The sequence below is a fragment of the Amborella trichopoda genome, chromosome 4 (genome assembly GCF_054954075.1).
Source record: "Amborella trichopoda isolate Santa Cruz 75 chromosome 4, AtrichopodaSantaCruz75HAP2 v2.0, whole genome shotgun sequence".
In the NCBI taxonomy this organism is placed as follows: Eukaryota; Viridiplantae; Streptophyta; class Magnoliopsida; order Amborellales; family Amborellaceae; genus Amborella; species Amborella trichopoda.
Window position 1 is genome coordinate 12125047 of NC_142339.1, and position 9696 is coordinate 12134742.

At 34.8% G+C, this 9696-nt stretch overlaps 1 pseudogene; it reads left to right on the plus strand.

Moving 5' to 3' along the window:
* Positions 1–657: 657 nt before the first annotated feature.
* Positions 658–9166, plus strand: LOC148782299 (ABC transporter G family member 1-like; annotated as a pseudogene).
* The last annotated feature ends 530 nt before the right edge of the window (positions 9167–9696 follow it).

Sequence of the window (9696 nt, forward strand, 5' to 3'; positions counted from 1 at the left end):
AACAGAGACGGTACGATGTAACCAGAGTGATATGATCGACCACATAGAGTATGTATGGACAAATTGTGTACGGACAGAGCTTCTATTCAGTTATAACGAAATGTTCACATTTTCCATGAAAATCACTCAATCACACCACCCCTATTGAGGGCCCTTTTTGTTTTCACACCGACTGCTCACCTACCCGCAATTACAACCCGGGACGGAGAAGCACACATGTCTTAAAACGTTAGATCTCAAATCTTGGGAATATGAACTCTAATGCGGACAAAGATTTCTTCGGGGCGAGTCTATTTAATGTAGAAATGCCGACTTGACAATAAATATGTGATTTAATATTTAGATAATATATATTCTTTAATCTGAATTTCATGAATTTAAAAAATAAAATAAAAAATTAAAAACTATAAATAATAATTATATTGAAAAAATATTTGGATATTTAGTTACCTTTGTTTTTAGATGGCCCACCTATTTGTATTAATCTTTAAGATAAATGTTTTATACCTCTGGACTGCATATTGTAGAATTACCATCCAGCTCGAAAAAAACAACTTTCCCCAATAGAATAAATTCAGCAAAAAAAAATTCATTCCTGTGCCATAATTGTTCGACAGGCGGGCAGTTGTGAAAAAAAGAGGCCACCGAAATGTATATGCCCGTCGCCGGCCCCTTTTACACACAAAATGCACTCATTTGGGATTAAATAGGTGGGAACAGTGCCCATATCTAATTTTCTTAGAGTATAAAGCCATCGGACCAGTCTTCCCAACCCCATTCCTCTTAATCCCCTCTCAATCTCTCTCTCCTTCAATCTGGTTCCTCCAATCTCTTTCAAGAGTTAGAATTTAGGTTTGAGTTATTTATCAATCTGTTATCTGTCTCGATCTCTTCTAGAATTGGGTTGATCTCTCTCTCTCTCTCTCAATCTCGATGGCCTCACTCCATTCTGTCCCGCAATGGATGCGGAGCTCGAGCCCAACACAATCCCCAAACCCTCTCCTCAGCCACCCTCCCTTCCAACATGAATCCGAAGACCACAACTCCCTTGATGAAATTACTCCGAAACCATTTCAAAGAAACCCCGAGCCTAAGAGTCTGTGACATTGATGAAGATGCATCGGGCACCAGCAAGCGCTTCGTCCACCTCCATGCACCAGCTCTCCAACCAGGCAATATTCGCTCCGAGCCCACTTCTGGGAGAAGTGTCGAAATGGGCAGGACCAAGCACAAGTCCGTTCAAGTGGATATGGACCCACTAGACTCGGCTGGTTCCGGTGTGTCACTAACATGGACCAACCTATTTGTCGTGGCTCATGTGAAAGAGGGTGCACGCACAATTTTAAGGGGGCTCAATGGGTACGCCCAACCAGGAGAGTTTTTGGCTATCATGGGTCCATCAGGTTGAGGAAAGTCGACCCCTTCTCGATGCACTTGCTGGTTCGAGGCTTTTCTTAGCCTTCGTTTTGTTTATTCACTTGCTTAATATATCATGGGTCTATTAGGTTTTTCGTCCAACATTTTAATTAGCGACCCAGCCAACTCAACCCGACCTTAAAAAACTAGGGCATGGGCCAAATTAACCCGAGGGATGGGCCTAGGCCAAGGCAAGAGAGGCCCGGCCTGACCCTTTTTTTGTTTTTTATTTTTTGTTTTTGTTTTCTTTAATTTTACTTGGGCCAAGGCTAGCCCGTTACCTTTCCTAATAGAAGCGGCCCAATCCAAACAACGTGGTCATAAAAAACTAGGGCATGGGCCACAATAGCCCAGGCCTATGCCAAGGCAAGAGAGGCCCGGTCTTGCCCCTATTTGCTTTTATATTTTTTATTTTGGTTTTCTTTAATTTTACCTGGGCCAAGGCTCTCCCAGTCCAGGCCAGCCGGTTGCCTTCCCTAATTGTAGCGTAACAAAGCAGTCTTGTTTTCTCCCTATTTTTAGATTTAGAAGGAACCCGAATTAAGTAAGGTGCGGTTTGTACATAGCCTAGGGTCTAAACAATCAATTAGAGCCAACTTTTAAATAATGTCGAAAAATATGGTTTCAATATTGGAAATCCTTGTGATAGCTTTAAAATATATTTTCATCCTTATTTATAAAGTTTAAATATTTAAAAATAGTGTAGATTGATATATCTATGAAAATTTGAACATCTTAAAAATTGACGGTCTACAAATGTGTTACAATATACACTATTTTCAAAACTTGCAATCTTTTTTTTTCTCATACATCCATCTATCTTGATGTCAAGATGGTCAATTTGAAGATATTTGATAATTAAAAAAACCTCTTCTAGTGAAATTTTTGAAGTAGGCTCAAATTTAATTGTTTAGAGCATCGGCTTTATATAAATTTTCCGTTTTAGTAAGCCCACATATGGTAAAAGTCATCAGAAGTGGCTTTAAAATAAATAAAATACAAAATATTTTCCTTTTTTTCACACAAATAAAGCCAAGGCCGTATTCCCAGATTACCCATAGAGGTCAGCAGTGCAATTTACTATGATAATTGGGATTCAACCATGTAATTTAATATAATAATTGGGTTAATTGAGGGTCTCCAAGCATCAGAATAACCTTTTCTGGTGGGTGTTCGAGGCACACCTAACTTGTATATTATAATATTGACACCTTATATAGATTTTTTCCTTCTTTAAATGAGTATGTTTAATTGGGGGCCACAGCCTCGTAAGCTATCATTCAAAACATACAGTTTTATTATTTTTCCTTTTAAATTTCATAATTTAAATTAGAACAAATTCTATTTACTAATAAAATTAATAATTTAAATTTTAAAAATTTAAAATGTCATATTCCTTATTTTTCTTGGAAATATATATCAAGGGGCTCCTTATAGTTTAAGAATTTAAATTTAATGCATAAATAGATAAACTTTACTCATAAGGACTCTAATGTAGAAGGATAACGTATTTTCTAATAACCTAATTTCAAAATGCAAAAATTTGCTAAAAATAAATAAAAATTATAAATTTCAAAAGTATATTTCTTATTTTTCTTAAATTAAGAACTTAAAGAAATAAAACATAAAATATTTACTGTAAACACCCCCTTGAAATTTTGGCTAGGGGCCATTTGGATACCTGAAAATATATTGTCTGTGAAATATCTAATTGGCGTAATACATTACCTACAAATGAATTGTTACTGTTTGGGTAGTATTTAGATGAAACCTAAGAAATATATTGTTACTGTTTGGCTATGTCGAGAAGAAATATGGGAAATGTATTACCAATATTTTATCGGCACTTGCCTATAAACTATCATTTCTTTCTTTGTTTTGTCACAAAATTCCACTGAAATGGAATTGAAGTCATTATCACATCATTCCGAAAAGATTTTCTAATAATAACATCATCACCATTCCAAAAAGATTTTTTAATAATAACTTATATCATTCTAAAGTCATTATCACACAATTTCTTACTTAGTTTGCATGCATTTGGCACTTACGTGGAATCATATGTCTTCTAACATGATTAGACTTTGCTTTCAACATGATAAGTCATTGGACTAATATGATTGAAATAATATATTTTTATTATGATAAGCTTTATTTTTTTTTATTTTTTATAGAAATCTTTCAAATATCTATCTATATAATTTTAATTAAATAATAAATTTAGGATATCAAATTAACGATCTTTATGGCACAAGTTAAAAAATATGAAGAAGTTTGATTAGTAAACTACAGTAGAAAATTTTGAGGTATTGGAGGAAACTAAAGATATATCTTATTTCAATTGAGATTTTACTAATCTCTTATGAGGATTATGTTGAGCGAAATTTTTTATTATAATTGTGTTGAATAATTTTTTATGTTGGGTGAAAAATTTTATTATAATTGTCTTCTATAATTTCTCATTGATTAGATATGCTAAGGAGAATGGATATGCTAAGGAGAGAGGGAAAATAAAAAAAGTCTAGATGAGAGGGTAAGGGGGCTTTAAAAAAAAAAAAAAAATAGATATGAGAGAAAGGGGCTTCAAAAAAAAGTAAAGATGTGAAGAAAGGGATTAAAGAGAGAAGGAGCACCTTACGCAAACCACTTATTAGGGTTTAAGAGTGAGGGGACGAGCTTAGCGAAGGAAAACGCACTTATGCAAACCAAGTAGACGGGTTGGCATTTCATTAAGCAGGGATAGAGTTTCTAAAGATTACCTGTCAAGCGCCTCATAGATTTTTCACCTTTGATCGTGTGTAATGTGTTTGGTGATTTTTAGGGAAATCTCGACTAATCTCTTTCCATTTCATTCCTATAAAGTGTACCCAAACGGTGGAAATATCATATTTCCTAATAATCGATTGTCATGTAATAGATTTCCAGGTACCCAAACAGCTCTAAGGAAATCCCATAAAACTATAACTCTAAACCCTTGCGGACCACATTAGCTTCATAGGCACACCATAGTCCAATAGTTCACAGTCTCTAAGAATCCCTAGGGAATATTCCCCAAGCTATCAAATCTAATCAAATCTAACCCAATCTTGGAAATCCAATCCAAATCTGTTTAAATGTATTGTTATTGATCCACAGAACAACATACAAACCTTCGAAAACCTCAAATCAGAATCACATAAACACCTCCAAATTGGATCAAACTACCATTAAAGGGATCAGGAAGTTGTCTAGCATCATCTAGGAAATTTTGGGCCAGATCAAGCCAGCACTACAATATGCGCCACTTGGCCCAATGGGCTCAACGATGCGATATTTTGTCGCAAACCCAAAACTGGATCGAATTTTTTGGGAAGCTAGTATTGTTCAAACTAACGCTTTTCGATATTGGCTGAACTTTTGATTTTACTTCTGAAAGTGTTTTTTCGGGAGTTTTCTAAAATCTTAAAACCTGTAGAAGTCTAATTACTTTGACAGATCACTAATCAATTCCTATCATCAAAGCCTAAAGATAGATTTACTCCCAATTCTAATTGGATTAGACACCGGCTTGAAGCCTATATAAACCCCTCTAGCTTTCTGTAAGTCAACCGCTTAGAAAATTCTAGAAAAATAACCCAAAATCCCCTTAAAAATTAGAGATCTCAAAATAAGAATGTACACTAATTATTATCAATAAGGGGAAAATAATGTATCGAGATGGTGCACTAATGTGCCTAAAATTTGAGAATATTCTCTTCTATTATTTGCGAAACTGCCAAGCAAACTAATTTTTCATACAATCACTCCTAGTTATGACACGTAAAATTTTAAAAACTTTGGCCTATCACAAAATTTTAAAAACTTCGGCCTGTCACAAAATTTTTAAAAAAAATTCAAGACTTCAAGCCCCAATAATGGCAATCTCCATTACCTTGATTTTACATATAAGGTCTAAAATGATTATGACCACCTTTTATGAAAGGTAAATGTCATACTTTGTCACCCAAATTGACCTTGTATGAAAGGTAAATGTCATACTTTGTCACCCAAATTGTCTTTCTCAATGTTCTTAACCCAAATTGTCTTCTCAATGTTCTTCTCTGGCTTGTCTCATGGGCATTTTAGCCATTCCCTTTTACTAAAATGTATACCATTTCATTCTCTTTTTAGTTAATCGAAGAGGCTCTCTCTTGCCATGATATCTCCATTAGAAGAAAGGGATTTAGAGGACAAAATAAGGGCAATTTTTTTTTAAAGTTTTGTGAGAAATATATTACAAAATAGGGAACAACTTAAGGATTATATGTTTTTATTTGCACTTGATATTCCTTTTTTCACAAGAAGCTTATGTAAATTCTCATTCATGATATTTTGATTTCATGTCTCCGTTTTGTTAGGGAGGTTGAGTTCTAACGAGGGTTATAAAAATCGGCGAGTCGCATATTGCCCGAGTCGACATGAGAATCGGGCACCTTGTGTCGGGCACCCCGTGTCGATTCTTCTGCAATCGGCGAGTCACATATTGCCCGAGTCGACAGGGGAATCGGGCACCCCGTGTCGATTCTTCTGCAAAACCAGGAATCATGCAAAACCGTGAATCGTCCGATCCTAGAGGAGAATCGGCGATTTTGAATCGTGTTCCCGTGTTGGGAACCCAGTGTCGATTCTTCTGCAAAATCGAGAATCGTCCGATCCTAGAGGAGAATTGGAGATTTTGAATCGTGAATCGCGAGGATCGGACAATCGGCGATTTTGAATTGTGAATCGCGAGGATCGGACAATCGGCGATTTTGAATTGTGAATCGCCCCTATTATGTCATAAATCGCAATTCCAGCCGCTTAGAGAAGTCGGCCGCTTAGTGAAGTCACATTGCGCGATTCCAACCACTTAGAGAAGTCGGCCACTTAGTGAAGTCACATGGCGAGTCGTTACCTGAGAACATTTTGGTAATTTTTTTTAAAATATCATAACTGGTGTACTCCTATAATAATCATAATAATAATAATAATAATAATAATAATAATAATAATATCATAAAAAAAAATTAAAAATAATATCATAAAAAAAGAAGAAGATAGGTTTTAACATTTGTCTTAAAAAAAACTAAACTTTATCTTCATAAAAAATAAAAAATAAAAAATAAAATAAAAAAAGATAGGTTTTTACTTGTGTCTTAAAAAAAAAACTAAAATGAAGAAAATAATATGATAAAAGAAATAAAGAAAATAAAAAGTAACACAACAAGCCAAAAACAAAGGTAATAAAACATCTTTTTTTCTTTCTTGTCAAAAAAAAAAAAGTAATACAACAAATATCATATTTTCTCGTAAAAAAAAAATATAACAACTATTTCTTCTCAAAAAAATAAAAGATATTTCTTAATACAACAAATATTTTTCAATAAAAAATAGGAATAACTTATCTAATTATGATTTTTATTTTTATAAAATGGTAAGCTTTAACATAAATTTAGGAATATTAATTTTAAGATATTATTCATACACATTTGAAATATTTCTCTGTCTCTAACAATCTCTTCCATTAAATTTATTCTAGAATTCTAAAAAATTATAGTTTTAAAAATTTGATGTGTTATTTCGAAAATTGATGCGCATTTGAATAATTTATATATTGATAATAAAATATTTTATTTATTTATTTATTTATTTATTTGTGTTATAAATCTTGTAATGTATTATTTTTCTTACAGTTGTCAATAATACATTTTAAATTAAATGATATTATAAAATACTTTAAATTTTGTATTATTTATATAATAAAATATAAACCAACAATTATCGTTGCAATATATAATATTATAGTTAGATAGGTTGTAATAATTTTGGATTATAGCTAGTTAGGTTGTAATAATTTGGTTTTTTTTTTTTTTTAGAGGATTAGGTTTTTTCGCCAATTCGAGATTTTAATAGCCATTTTTTATCGATTTAATTCATTATTTATTGTAGTCTATGTATGATTATATATTTTATCCGTGGTAATTCTATGTTTTTTATACTATGTGATACAAATTTAATGTTTAACACAAGTTCATACAGGGAAAGAATATCTTAATTATTCACAAATTGATTAAAAAGGAAAGTTAATAATGTAATACCCGTATTTCTTATTAGATTCTTAAAAAATAACATTTATAATGAATTTTCATAATGTTTTTGGATTTTTTGTAAGGCTTAATAGGATCGATTCGACCGATTCCCGATCCGGATCGCCGATTCACCGATCCGGATAGCCGATTCACCGATCCGAATGGGTTTTTGAGGTGCCGTATCCGGGGCATCGATCTGTTTTTTAAACCACTGGTTCTAACATAGTGCAAACGGGGGAGATCCTTATCAATGGTCGGAAACAAACCCTGGCATATGGAACCTCGGTATGGACTATGGACATAACTTAGCTGCTGCAAATCATTAACTCCAGATTTTACTTTGGTTAGGCTGCACACTAAGGACCATGGTTCCAAAAAAAATTTATTAGTATGTGGTACACCATGGGAACATTTGTGGTTCATATAGGGACAGAAGAGTTGAAATAAACCTAAGAAAGGGGCTGGGGTCGTGGTAGTAGCAACCCCACGCCTAGTTACCACATCGCAGTATTCATTCCTACCACTGACACCCCTAATTAACACCTTCAAAATGTAACTCCCCAATTTATTGAAAAAATGGGTAGGGCCTGTGTTCTCCACTAAATTACCCAATAAAAAGAGTCGAGATAAACCATAATGTAACACCTTCAAAATGTAAACTCCCCAATTTATTGAAAAAACGTGTAAAACGGGTAGGGCATGTCTTCTCCATTGCATTACCCAAAAAAAAAAGAGTCAAGATAAACCATAATTCTTGATGATGGGCACGCAACTAGATAGAGTTAATCTCGACCTTTCATAAAAAAGAAGAAAAGAAAAAGAAAAAAAAAAGAAGAAGAAAAGGGTAAGACAAGTTGATCAATATGGATTTGGGCCCCTAACCTTTGGTGAGAATGGAGACAGACACCTCATCATGGAGCTCAACAATACTACTGCCAAGGCCTCATACCATTCTCATTATTTAGAAGATCATACATGTTGCTATTGTGCAAGATAAACCATGCACATCAGATGTAGGGGACCCACGGGCGCCAATCACATCTAATTGCTAATTATCATCATCTTTTGAGCCTTATCCCAACTATTTTCTAATATATATATATATATATATATATATATATATATATATATATATATAAGCTCAATTAATTTTTGGGATATAGGCTTATGTGACCTAGAATGATGCACTCATGAGCACTCTAGCAGTATGAAAAGCGGTGTACTACTCAGCCCAACTCCAGTTGCTAAGCACCATGTCGAGCTCTCAAAAGAGAGGGAGGGCTGAGATAACCATTCAAGAGATGGGTTTACAAGACGCAATGCACGCAACGATTGGGGGCTGGGGGGCCAAGGCACTCAATGGCGGTCAAAAGAGAAGAGTGAGCATTTGTATTAAGATCCTCACGAGGCCCAGCCTTCTCTTTCTTGATGAGCCCACTAGCAGGCTCGACAGTGCTACGTCTTACCATGTCATGACGTGAATTGCTCGTTTGGCCTGGCATGATGATCGAACTGTGGTTGCTTTGATACACCAGCCTAGTGCGGAGGTCTTCGGCCTCTTCAACACACTATGCCTCCTCTCGAGTGGGAAGACTCTGTATTTTGGCCTGACCTCCGAAGCCAATGACTTTTTGTTGAGTCGGAAAACATGCTCAGATGACTGAGCCGAGGGATTGTGTGACCCTTTTGTATGATGGTGGCCTACAGAGATAGGGGTCAAAACCTCATCCATGTACCATCACACGGCATGCATATCGATAGATCGTTCGGGAAAGCTAGAAATCCATCTTTTAGGGTGAAGCGTATGCATGTGCGAGAGATACCCCTATGCGTCATAAAGCTGTGGTCGCATAAGGTCTTGGTGACCTTGACTTGTCTGAGGGAGAACCTGTAATCCAAAGACTGAGATTACGACCCCTTGACCCATCGGCCAAACTTTGATCACCCACTAATGAGCCCCTGCTTGGACTGTGAGTCTTGAGAAACACTTGGTCGGTCTGATAAAGCAAGTGTGGTCTGTAGTCCACAGGTGAAGGTGGAGTACCCTATGATTGTTGATTCCTAAACCACATGGATCATTTTCCCATCAAATTAATTTAATTGTGTTTGTTTTATGATGAAAATTATTTTAAGATTATTATTTGAATTTTTATGAAACCCTGGATATTTTACTTAAAATTTTTGTATTTATAAA